Genomic DNA, 13674 nt, shown 5'->3' on the forward strand with positions numbered 1-13674 from the left:
ATCTGGAAAATGTAAGTAGAGTTCCGTGTGTGTGTGCGCGCACATTCTGGTTCATACCTGAAGCACATATTTAATCACAAACTAATGGCCCCTCAGGTTCTCCTCTCTCTCCGTGGCTTTGGCATCACACAGACATGCTGATCCTCAGAGGATCATGTCAGTCCTCTCTCTGCTGGAAATGCCTGGCTCTCTGCCTCCTCTTCAGCCTCTATTAATTTAACTTATTTCCGTTTCAGATATCAGGGCACCTTCATCCTTCAAGAAAAGAGAGCAATAAGGATTGTGAGGGAAAAAAAGTACATTTCACAAAGTTTAGAACAAGACCTGCACCTCAGTTTAAGGGTCACAGTAGACATGGTCTATATTTGGCAAATGTCTTCTGACTGATTGTTGATGGTAAAACACAGTCACAGTGGACTCTGGGACACAGCTAACTCTACCATTCTCAGGCTCTGAAACCCTGTTGTCTCTCTGTGGGGTTTTCACTGTTCCAATTGTGTACACAGTTGTATTCTCTGTTTGTTGCTCCCTCCCTCAGCTCTATGGGCCACCCATGGGCTCCTCCTGCTGCAGCCTGGGAGTAGGGGCGATTGTTTTACACCAGGTTACAGGAAGGTCATATCCAAAATCAATGAGGAAACCGCTCTGCTGCACTCAACTCTATTTTTTCCAAGCAGGGTCCTCAGAGAGGAGCGTGAATATCAGCAGGAACCCAAAACAGGAGGATCACTAACATGAGAGAGAGAGAGAGAGAGAGAGAGAGAGAGAGAGAGAGAGAGAGAGAGAGAGAGAGAGCGCCAGTGTGCCCCACTACCAGTCTGTAGTCATGTAGTTTATACAAATAATGAGTGTGAGGTAGGCCGTCGCGTGGACATAGCATTGAGGAAGCAGAGGATATTGTGTTTTTCTGTCTAGGGTGAGGGCTTTTATTTGCCAAGTGGATATAAATAGGTTCCAAACATGCTTACAATATGTACAAAATAATAAACAAGGCGAAGAGCAACATACTGTAAGTCAGAACACAGATGACCTAATGTCTTAAAGCATTTAGCATGCGCAGCAGCAGAGCGCAATGTTATATTCACTATATAGCCTACCTTGTGAGTTTGTGTGTTCCTTTGACTCATATTGTTATCCTGAAGGGCCACCATACTTTGGATAAACAGTGTTGTTATGCTAGCTCACGAACCTGAGGATGTTAGAGTTGTACTAATAAACCAGAGCCGTTTATAAAGAACAAACCCACTGGGCAAAGACGTGAATTCAACGTCTATTCCACATTGGTTCAATGTAATTTCATTGAAATTATGTGGAAACAATGTTGATTGATCCAGTGTGTGCCCAGTGGGAAGTCTCGTTCTTTCAACACAACATTGGCTACTAGGATGGCTGATCCTGTAACCGTCATCCCCACCATCTGTCTGCCTCTAGACCTGTTTCTACCTCACCGAAGATATCCTTTCATTCCCTGGGAGCAAATGAAAGGCTAGTTTGAAACGTACCTTCTAACCATAGGACTGGATACTGTTGCTGGCGCCAGCAAACGTGCTATCCTCTTGCATTACCTCGGAGAGGAGCATTTAAAAATATATATATATACTGAGACGGCTTCTGTCCAAACAACAACATCAGCAAGCTGGGGAGTCAGCTAGCCAGGTTGTAGCTGATTTGAGGGCTCTAGCAAGGTCATGTAATTTTGGTGCAATATCAAGACAAACTAATAAGAGATTAACTGATTGAAAAAACGTCCAACCCCCGGGTACCAGTGGTGGAAAAAGTACTCAGTTGTCATACTTGAGTAAAAGTATAGACAGCTTAATAGAAAGTTACTCAGGTAAAAGTGAAAGTCACCCGGTAAAATACTACTTGAGTAAAAGTCTAAAAGTATTTGGATGGGCCTCCCTAGTGGCGCAGCGGTCTAAGGCACTGCATCGCAGGGTTGAGGTATCACTACTGGCTGGGGGTTTGATCCGTGACCGGGAGTCCCATAGGGCGGAGCACAATTGGCCCAGTGTCGTCTTGGTTAGGGGAGGGTTTGGCCGGGGGACTTTCCTTGGCTCATTGCGTTCTAGCGACTCCTTGTGGTGGGCCTGGCACCTGCAAGCTGGCACCTGCAAGTTTTCCTCCGACACATTGGTGTAGCTGGCTTCCGTGTTAAGAAGCAGCGTGGCTTGGCGGGTCATGTTTCGGAGGATGCATGACTCGACCTTCGACTCTCCAGAGTCCATTGGGGAGTTGCAGCGATGAGACAAGATCGTAACTACCAATTGTATATCACAAGAAAGGGAGTAAAAAATATATATATGTTATAAAAATATAAAATAAGGGACTCCCGGGTGGCGCAGTGGTTAAGGGCACTGTACTGCAGCGCCAGCTGTGCCACCAGAGACTCTGGGTTCGCGCCCAGGCTCTGTCGTAACCGGCCGCGACCGAGAGGTCTGTGGGGCGACGCACAATTGGCCTAGTGTTGTCCGGGTTAGGGAGGGTTTGGCCGGTAGGGAAATCCTTGTCTCATCGCACACCAGAAAATCCTGTGGCGGGCCGGGCACAGTGCGTGCTAACCAAGGTTGCCAGGTGTTGTTTCCTCCGACACATTGGTGCGGCTGGCTTCCGGGTTGGATGGCGCTGTGTTAAGAAGCAGTGCGGCTTGGTTGGGTTGTGTATTGGAGGACGCGTGACTTTCAACCTTCGTCTCTCCCGAGCCCGTACGGGAGTTGTAGCGATGAGACAAGATAGTAGCTACTAAACAATTGAATACCACGAAATTGGGGAGAAAAAAAGGGGTAAAATTTAAATCAATAAATAATTTTAAAAAACACTGCAGTTTTTGATACCTAAGTATCAAAAGTGAAAGTATCAATCATTTCAAATTCCTTATATGAAGCAAAGCAGACGGCACCATTTCTTGTTTTTAAAATGTACTGATAGCCAGGGGTACACTCCAACACTCAGACATAATTTCCAAACGATGCATTTGTATTTACTGAGTCTGCCAATAGGTATGACCACGTGTTCCCTTGATAAGTGTGTGAATTGGACCTGTCATGCTAAGCATGTAACGAGTACTTTTGGGTGTCAGGTAAATTGAAAGGTCTAGAAAGTACATTATTTTCTTTATGAATGTAGTGAAGTAAAAGTAAAAGTTGTCAAAAATATAATAGTAAAGTACAGATGCCCCAAAAAACGACTTAAGTAGTACATTGAAGTATTTTTACTGAAGTACTTTATACCACTGCCAGGTACAAGAAAGACTGTTACTTGAAGATACTAATTTAACCCTTGCTAATTTGCTCTACAAATTGAGTCAGCCACTTAATGTGCTGCTAAAATAGCTCAAACACAAGCATACCCCACAACAAGTGCTAGCATTAGGGAGCAGTCAGTGCAGCTGCTGTATACTAGCTATGACATGTATGACAACGACTCAACTGCCGCAATACTAGCACAGCCCCATAGAGGGCGCCAGCAAAGGCGCTGTGGAAATTGTGGATCTATCCGTCACGCTACAAGGGCTCCAAATTGCCCAGCTAAGGGCCAGACATGCAGACGCTGTCAGCCACAACACACAGCTACAACACACAGGCAGTGATCCATACAGTGAATTCTTCCATACTCAGTGAACTATACTATGTGTCCTCTCTACCTGGAAGAGAGCTGCATTCCCGCTGTCCTTGACACCAGTGCCAAGGTGTCTGCTAACTGTAGCAACATACAACGAGTTCCTCCAGCTCTTACCGCTGCAGCCTCCGTCCACGCTCTGTGGCTACGGGCAGAGCAAGATAGATGTCGTCTGCCTCCTCCACCTCCTGGTACGTTATGGTTCCAAGGCCTTGGACTTCCCATTTCACATCACACACCAGAGCCTGAACCTTTTTGTCAGTCTTGGATTCTCTCCACAGGACAACAGTGGGTCCAAGATACTTAAAATGTCCTCCCCTTGGCAACAACAGTACCCATAGCTGTTCAGTGGATTGGGAAGCCTGACTGCATTCACACACAAACCACTCCTGGGACCCCAAGATTCCTCCTTTAATTCAAACGCTGCGTCGGATCCCCCTTGCCCTCCGAAAGATGTCGAGAAGGATCTTCAACTCCTTGTGACAAAGGATTGAACCAATCGACGCCTCACCCTGGGTGTCAAACCTGGTGATCGTTCAGAAGATATCAGGGGGCATCAGAACCTGCGTTGACAAGCGAGCAGCCAACAAAGTAAACAAAGTTCCTGACAAATATCCACTACCCCCAACGAGCTGACAACACACTTCCATGTCTCCCGCATCTTCTCCAAGCTCAACCTCCGACAGGGCAACTGCAGGTGCATCTTCATCCGGAGAGCAGGAATGTAACGACTTTCATCACCCTCACTGGACTGTATCGCTACAAGCACATAGCTTTTGGCCTGAGCTCAGCACCAAGTTGCTTTCAGAAGATCATGACCACTGTCCTCGCCGGTTGCCCTGATGTTGTGGTCGACCCGTATGACAGTGTTCTGCATGGTCCAGACACTGCCGCTCACTGTGAGTGCCTATGGCAGGTGTTCACCAGCCTCAACAGCCATCACCTCACACTGAACTCTGACAAGTGTGAGTTCTCAGCATCAGCCATAGACTTTGTTGGGTTCCGGGTGTCATCCACTGGCATCTCTCCGCTGCAGTCGAATGTGGATGCCATCCTTGAAGTGCCCGTCCCCACATCAGCTTCACAGTTGGCATCATTCCTAGGCATGACCACTTACTACATGCAGTTTCTACCAGAATACTCCATCACATCACTGCTACGACAGCTTCTTAAGCAGGATGCTCCTTGGGACTGGACTCCGGCATGTCAGGCAGCAATCGAGGAGCTGAAACGTCTCCTCGGCACATCCCTGACCATGTTTCACTTCCACTTGACGTGCCTCACGTTGGTGACCTGTGACGCAGTGGCTAAGGGGGACTTCCTGTCTCAGCTGCATGAGTGTGTGGAAAAGCCCATAGCCTTCCCATTGCTCTCGTGCCCTCAGTCTGACAGAGCAAAAATACTCAGTAGGGGAGAGCGAGGCTCTCGGTTGCATCTGGGCTTGTGACCGGTGGCATCTCTACCTTTATGGTTTCTCCTTCACTCTCAGAACTGACAATCAATCATTGACAGCCCTGATGTCCACCACTGACAGGGGATAGGCCCCTGTGTCTCCTCCATATGTGATCAGATTGCCGACAACAGTACAATTTCCAAACATAGTTCACGCCAGGAAAATACAATGTTGTAGCAGACTTCCTGTCCCGCCCCATCACCGCCCAAAACTCACCTACTCAGATGGTAACAGATGGTGAAGAGGAGCTGGTGCAGCTTGTCTACTCTCTTATACAGAACATGGTGTCCGTGCATGAACTCGAGGACGCATTGGCTGCAGCACCATCATTTGCCTCTCTCATTGAGTACATCAAGAACGGATGGCATTCCCGTGTCCTGGAGTCATTCTCACGTGTGATGATGATGGTGCACAAAGGTCACCTCAGCATCGTCAAACTGAAACGGCGTCATCATGACATGGTGTGATGGCTTGTCATAGATCATGACCTTGAAGAGCTCGTCAGGTCCTGCATACCATACCTCATCAGTGGGAAGACTGGCCCACCTGCCCCTACTCCTCTACAGCCCCTGGACTGGCCAATCCGGCCTTGGGAGTGCCTACAGCTCAACGTCTGTGGGAAACTACACAAAGTCCCACACCATCAAAGGTTCTTTGTTGTGCTGTATGACCTTCACTCTAAATGTCCCGAAGTCACCAAAATGGGCACTGTCACAGCGAAGATTAAGTCAGTCTCTCAAGAATGGACTGCACACGCACATGACTGAATGTTGCTCTCTAATGACTGCACTCTTAGACCCTTCTCTACTACCACAAAGCTTGTAACTCCACTACGGAAGTCTCCTCTGTCTCACTCATGTTGGGGCGTGAACTTGTGCTGCCCCTGACCAGACTCTGCCCACCAAGGGCACTGCCATCTCGCCCACCAGTCGGAACTTCATTGCGGAAGCACCAGCATGATATGAAGCAGAGGTTTGACAAGAAGCACAGAGCTCAGCCGCCAATGAAGATGTCTGACTGGTTCAGAGCCTGTGGACCCCATCGAGCCAACAAACTGAGCACGTTCTTCAAGTCAGGTCGGTCATAAACTGGGCCCAGTGACATTTCAGATGCCAGATAAATCTTGTTGGCCTGCCAGCTGTCTACGCAGGGTTCTTTGCTCCCGTGAACACACCCAACATGACCACTGCTCCAGTGGTCAGGCAGGAAATACCTGTTTCCATGTCAACTGTTTAGCCACTTGAGTTACAACTCTGGCTACGCCTGACTCCAGAACTGTCAGGGCCAATGCACATCCTGGGCATTTTTAGGACTTTGGCACTTTCATACATAGACTTAAACATCCTTCTTTAACCTGTATCCTCCCCTTCATCTACACCGATTGAAGTGGATTTAACAAGTGACATCAATAAGGGATCATAGCTTTCAACTGGTCAGTCTGTCATGGAAAGATTAGGTGTAATTAATGTTTTGTACACTGTGTATAGCCTACCATGTGAGTTTGTTGTGTTTTCCTTTGGACTCACCATATTGTTATCCTGAAGGTCCACCGTACTTTGGTTAAACAGTGTTATTATGCTAGCTCACGAACGTGTGGATGTTCGAGTTGTAGCGAATAAACCCGAGCAATTTATAAAGAACAAAGTCTCGTTCTTTCAACACAACACCAAACCTTCCACTGACTGGCCACAACAGAACATTTGGTGTAATAATACATTTTCCCCTCAAAGCATCTCACCATGGAACATTCCTTTATACATTTCACCCCCGGGAAAATCTATAGATTGGAATGAACCACAACACAAAAACATTGCGCTCTTGGCTCGTCTCCGTTTGCCTATCAAATTCTGATCCGGAAATGAGGAACCACCAATTAAGAGTAAAAACAACATTTAAGCATTTACATTTCTTTTAGCTTAAACACTTCATGGTTGAAAGTTTTCATTGACAAATAGAAGAATGGAAGGACTAATAATCTGAAATCGCAAAGAAACGGTTTGGTGCAACAAAAATAAATAAATCGGCATGCCGACCTCAAACTTTCATACATTTAGTTTATTTTCACCAGTGATCAACAATGAAAATAGCGAAGAACCTTTGCTGCATTTACAAACGTATTTCAATAACAGTTTTAATGAATAACTCTGAAGCAATGAAAGTAGCTCCGTGATGTGATAAAGCCTAGAGCAGGGGTATTCAGCTCTTACCATACGAGGTTTATGATTTTTTTATTCTACCTGATAATGAATTGCACACCTGGTGTCCCAGTTCTAAATCAGTCCCTGATTAGAGGGGAACAATTAATAATGCAGTGAAACTAGCTTCGAGGTCCAGAGTTGAGTTTGAGGGCTATAGAAAATATGAAATACACAGTTGTGGAAAAAGTACCCAATTGTCATACTTGAGTAAAATTAAAGATACCTTAAAAGAAAATGACTGAAGTGAAAGTGCAAGTCACCCAGTAGAATACTACTTGAGTAAAAGTCTAAAAGTATTTGATTTTAAATGTACTTAAGTATCAAAAGTAAATGTAATCGCTAAAATATACTTAAGTATCAAAAGTTAAAGTTAAAGTAGAAATAATTTCAAATTCCTTATATGACGCAAACCAGACTTTCTAAATTTTTTTGTGTTTAGTGAGTCTGCCAGATCAGAGGCAGTAGGGATGACCAGGGATGTTCTCTAGATAAGTGCATGAATTAGACCATTTTCCTGTCCTACTAAGCATTCCAAATGTAACTCGTACTTTTGGGTGTCCAGGAAAATGTAAGGAGTAAAAGCACATTTTGTTCAGGAATGTAGTGGAGTAAAAGTAAAAGTTGTCAAAAATGTAAATAGTAAAGTACAGATACCCAAAAAATACTACTTAAGTACAACTTTAAAGTATTTTTACTTACGTACTTTACACCACTGGAAATACAATAATACCAAACTATTTTAATCTGTAACCAAGGGGGAGGTAAAAGCATCTACTTTATGTCCATATCCAACCTATTTCCTCTGGGAGAGTAGAGGAGAGGACTACACACAATGCAATAAAGCCCAGAGTGTCACCAGTCCTTCTGAAAACCTCCGGGGAGTTCTTTAATGTTTCCTTCTCTTTCTTTCCTCCTCTGGAGTAGAGCGGATATTACACATTTGGAGCGTGGTGGTGTGTTTCTGAAATCTCACCCTGGCCATTAGCAACATGAGCCATTGGCTTTTTATTCAAGTTTATTGTTGTGTAAGATTGGGCTGCACAGTTTCTGTATTAATGGGTTGTCATGGGTAGGTCACAGTGTCTTTGTTACCCTGTTCTCCTAGCTGGACGCTGGCTCCAAAAACATCCCCCAGCTCTCGTTGGTGACCCCCGCGGGTCAACCACATAACTCTATAGTCTATTAACCCATTTGGGGGAGAAATTCACAACTCTTTCGCTCTTTTCCACCTCTACTACAAAGTGAGGAAGTACAAATATTTTTTATTGCCTAATGGGAAACAAAGGCTCTCACCTTCACTCACTTCCTCCACCCCTTGGCATTTCTAAGTTATATTCCATCCTTCTCCCTCTCTGTCCAATATGTTTTATCCCTCTTCCTTTCCCATATATTCTCTCTCAACTGACGTTCTGCTCTATCTCAAGATCCTTAAGGTAAATTGTTACCATGACCAGAATCATGGTGGTTTTGGTACCTGTCTGTCTCTCAGGGATCAGTTAATGTCCTGTTGCTCTTGAATGGAGGGATGGTCCTGTCTGTCAGACCAGGCCCAATTTGACTAGCAGGATATGAGCTGACAAACTTTTATGAACTACACTCATAAATGCCAGTCAACATCAAAGCCCGGTCGGAGCCATGTTACAATGTGGTGTAAGTTGGCCCAACCTGTTTTTGGCCTCGCTTAACTGGCGTTACATCTGAGAAGGAGTACTCACTTATTGTGACGTACAATTCATGCCTAGTCCAACCTAGAGATTAAACATTGGGATTTACCCTGGCATGTTGACGTCAAGGCAAGGCCTCAGAAGTCACCATAATTCAGATTTGGGTTATCAGAGTATGGGTGGCGGTTACGGTTTGAGTTTAACAGTGCTCCTCTATGGCTCTCTGGGTGTGATTGAATCCAGATCTTTATTGGTCTGTGAGGATTATTGGGATTAACACTACTGAGAAATTACAATCCTGTTGTGTTAAGGGTTAGGTTTAGGGCAAGGTGTTCCTACAGAAGTTCCTAACCTGGACTTTCAGGCAGAGAGAAATAGCAAATGGAGATAACGGCCAAAATAAAGGAAACACCAACATAAAGTGTCTTAATAGGGCGTTGTGCCACTACGAGCCACAACAGCTTCAATGCACCTTGGCATAGATTTTACAGGTGTCTGGAACGTTATTGGGGGGATGCGACACCATTTGGTGTTTTGTAAATGTTGCTGCTAAACTCTGTCTCAGGCCCCGTTCCAGAATCTCCCATAAGTGTTCAATTGGGTTCAGATCTGGTGACTGAGACAGCCATGGCATATGGGTTACATCGTTGTCATGCTCATCAAACCATTCAGTGACCACTCATGCCCTGTGCATGGGAACATTGTCATCCAATGGGGGCATAGACCCCAGGGGCGGCAGGTAGCCTAGTGGTTAGCGTATTGGGCCATTAACTGAAAGGTTGCTAGATCGAATCCCTGAGCTGACAAGGTAAAAATCTATTGTTCTGCCCCTGAACAAGGCAGCTAACCCACTGTTCCTAGGCCATCATTGTAAATAAGAATTTGTTCTTAACTGACTTGCCTAGTTAAATAAGAAAATAGACATGGTAGCCAAAATAATGTCCTGCCCAGCATGATGGAATGTTAATTGCTTAATTAACTCTGGAAGCACCTGTTTTCAATATTCTTTGCATCCCTCATGTATGCTGAACCTTCATGATCTTTCTCAGTTCAATAAGCCCATCCACCCAGCCAAAGGTCACCAATTGCAATAGCAATAGTTCACTATGAGGCATATTTGGGGCAGACACACTGACCTTCTGCACAGTTTGAGAACTCACCAAGGGACTATGTTGTTGTTATAGGAGAGTCTTGATGCTGAGGTGTATGGGAAACACATTCAGGGGTGGACTGGCCATCTGGAATTTCAGATGGCCAGCCCAGATGGGCGGGTCTATTTTTAGCCTAGTGGACCTGTGTAACTTGGGCTTTTAGCGCAAAATGATCCTTGGCTGGCTATTAACGGGGGACTCTGGTGGCCCGGTGTGTTAGAAATGCCAGGGCCGATTTTCATTCCCTGTCCTCCCCTGAACACGTCCATTAGAAATGGTTAGAAAAAAACACATTTGGGAAATGGAGGGTCACCACTAATGGTGCCCTCTGTATCAGGGGAGAACATATCAAATAAACAGAGGGTTTTAGAGAAAGCCTTCCTCAGGTGGTCAGAGATCAGTGTGACAGTGAAGACAAAACAATAACATTTCTCAGGCTAATCCAGTCAATCCTGAAAGCTAACAGGATGGAGACTACTCCTCTGTCACAGAGGATAAGCTGTCCGGACATCACCTGTAAACCTAGAAAACACAGGCATGCACGCTTGCATGTGCACTGACACCTGGGACCTGGGTCTTTTGTTCTGTAAGGAATTTTGTCCGTTTTGTCCCCTCATCCTCAGCAATGATTACAGATTGAGCATAGGAAAATCTAAACCACTCTTTCAAACATGCTGTTTTTTCTCAGTGTAGCATTTCAGAAAATTAATGGGGGTTTTAAATGTTTTATCATTTTCCTAAAGAGTAGCATTCTGGATTAGCACATATACCGTACATAACAATTCACTCCACCACTCATTCATCTAAGGTTTAGTCAGTTATCATATTATAATCTTGATCGTTCATTCCTTGGTTTGTACTGTAATCATGCTTGTACACACTTGTCTCACTGTCATGATGTGATGTCATGATGACGTGATAGTCTTCTGTCATGAGAGTACCTGTAGACCAAAGTGGGCGAAAATCCCTCCCCACTTTTATTTAACTAGGCAAGTCAGTGAAGAACAAATTATTTTTTACAAAGACAGCCTACCCCAGCCAAACCCTGACAATGCCAGGCCAATTGTGCACTGCCTTATGTGACTCCCAATCACAGCCAGTTGTGATACAGCCTGGACTCAAACCAGGGTCTACAGTGACACCTCTAGCAATGAGATGCAGTGCATTAGACCGCTGCGCCATTCGGGAGCCCTGAAGTTTTTGTGTGGTTCTTCAGACAACATCATTACATTTGTTCAGTCACTTGGGTTGAGACTGCTCTTGAGAAAACATAAATTAAAAATAGATTTTTCTGGTGGCATTTGAGTTGAGTGCGTGTGGTGGTTTGGCTGGGACCAGAGGAGAATGACAGGGTTGTGTTGTATCTACTGTATGATGTGTGTTCAGTCCATTTTGACGCAGTCCAGATCGCTGCTGATCCCTCTGTATTGAATAAGCACGTTTTTGGGGACAGGAAGATTGATAGCATTCTTATTGAACTCTGGGATATCCCTGTCTTTGGTTGGGTGGATTTGGGGGGTTTGTGGGTAATGGGAGGGGGGGGGGGGGGGGAGAAAACCACTTCCCTTGCTTGTTAAACAAGGCCATTAAAAGGCATTATGAGCCTCTGGAAAGGCTTTTACATGTCATTGCATCTGTTGGAGCGTGTTTCTGGGGTCTGTGTGTTCTTGTTTCGTTTGATTATGCCAGAATAACTCCACTCCTAAGTGTTGTGGAAGTCAGTGGAAATATTGTGGAAATATTGAGAATGACATGGAGCGATCCAATGAAAAGCACCCGGGGTGACGGCAGAGAGTTGGCTGACTGCATTGCTGCTAAATGATCTGTTTGTGACTGAAGCATCATCATCACCGCCGTCACCGATCAATGAGCTTCATCTAAAGCAGATGATTTAGAAACAATGTGATGGCAGAGATTGTATTCACACTTGAAACAGAAAGACGATGAAAACATTTCCACTGGAAATGATGGCAACCAGAGATAGAACAGACAGAACAAAGGCTGGCAGTTACATGTAGTGACAGACAGCCAATACAAAACTACAAAACGTGTTCATTTCTTCGCAGAATGAACTTCAAAGCTTTCGCTCTGAAAACACAGCAGTACATCCCATGAGGTGGATGAACCACAGAGTTAAGACCCTCCTGTCAAACCGGCCTCTTCATGTGCACAACTATTTACACTAGGAGACTAGGTGAGGGGTCAAATTAAGAGGCAGCTACGGCCCTGTGACATGGTCACGACGCAGTCAAAGTCAAGCCCGAGGCTGGTTGTTACCCCATTAAACCTTGGAGGGAAGAGGATTATATCTGTCATACGTTTAAGACCCCTGGTTGTGGTTGTGCACACTCCAGTGCTCCGGAGGAATCTGATAGGCCATCCACTGTGCTGTTTGGGATGTTCTGCGGATACCGTAATATGAGGGCAACTTTGGATGGGGAGAACAGACAGGGTCCATTCCCAGAAATAATGCACTTATGGAAATGATGGAATGTTTGTGTAAGTAAGACAGGAATGAATAACTGAGCTGGGAAATAGAACTGTGATCGACAGTAGGGCATTTCCATGTAAAATGACCCATGAGCACCAACATGTGAAGTTCATTGGAACATATCAAATTGGGTGTCAAATGGAAGCTAAGAGTCTTCTTTTTTTAATGAAGTAATATATCAATTTTTCAACCATTTTACGTCCTAAAAATGATGAAAAACATTTCTGGTCAAACAGAAGGTTTCTGGTCAAACAGATGGTTTCTGGTCAAACAGATGGTTTCTGGTCAAACAGAAGGTTTCTGGTCAAACAGATGGTTTCTGGTCAAACAGAAGGTTTCTGGTCAAACAGATGGTTTCTGGTCAAACAGAAGGTTTCTGGTCAAACAGATGGTTTCTGGACAAACAGATGGTTTCTGGACAAACAGATGGTTTCTGGTCAAACAGATGGAAAGGGATCTTAGAAAACATATATCAGAAAAAGTCTTTAAAGGGATTAGAAATACATCAAAACACATTAATGTTGAAGTTAAGACCCCTCACAACTAATATCAACACTTATATTGAGTTCAGAAGAAATGATTTACCTTCTGTAAGTTCAAGAAAAATGACCTTCTGCCTTGTAATTCTGTTACCAAAAACCAACACTGCTGTTGCAGCAGCTAATGTGGATCCATAATAATTACAATACAAATACAGTTGTGTCACCTGCTACTGTCCTCCCTTCCACTGGCATACTGTTATATTCAGCTCATAACTGTTTTCTTTCTCTTTCTGTTGTCTAGTGGTCATGCAAGAGTGTGAAAACAGTTGGGACAACCCTGCCCTCTCACTCTCCCTCCCTCTATCTCCAGTTAATGTCACCTCTCCCGGCTCTTACTGAAACCTACCATGACACCTACCACCTACCCTCTTTCCATTTACTGTAACAAGCATCCTCACCTACTGAGTGCCGACCGACGCCAGACGTCCATTGATGTTGAAAGGTATTTGACATTTGTCCAGTCTCTCTGGCCGGACTAAATCTGATCAAATCATAGACGTCTATGTTTCACAAGTTTGGACAGTACAGTACAGTACAGTACAGTAGAGTAGAGTAGA

This window comes from Oncorhynchus clarkii, chromosome 4, assembly GCF_045791955.1.
Source record: "Oncorhynchus clarkii lewisi isolate Uvic-CL-2024 chromosome 4, UVic_Ocla_1.0, whole genome shotgun sequence".
Lineage (NCBI taxonomy): Eukaryota > Metazoa > Chordata > Actinopteri > Salmoniformes > Salmonidae > Oncorhynchus > Oncorhynchus clarkii.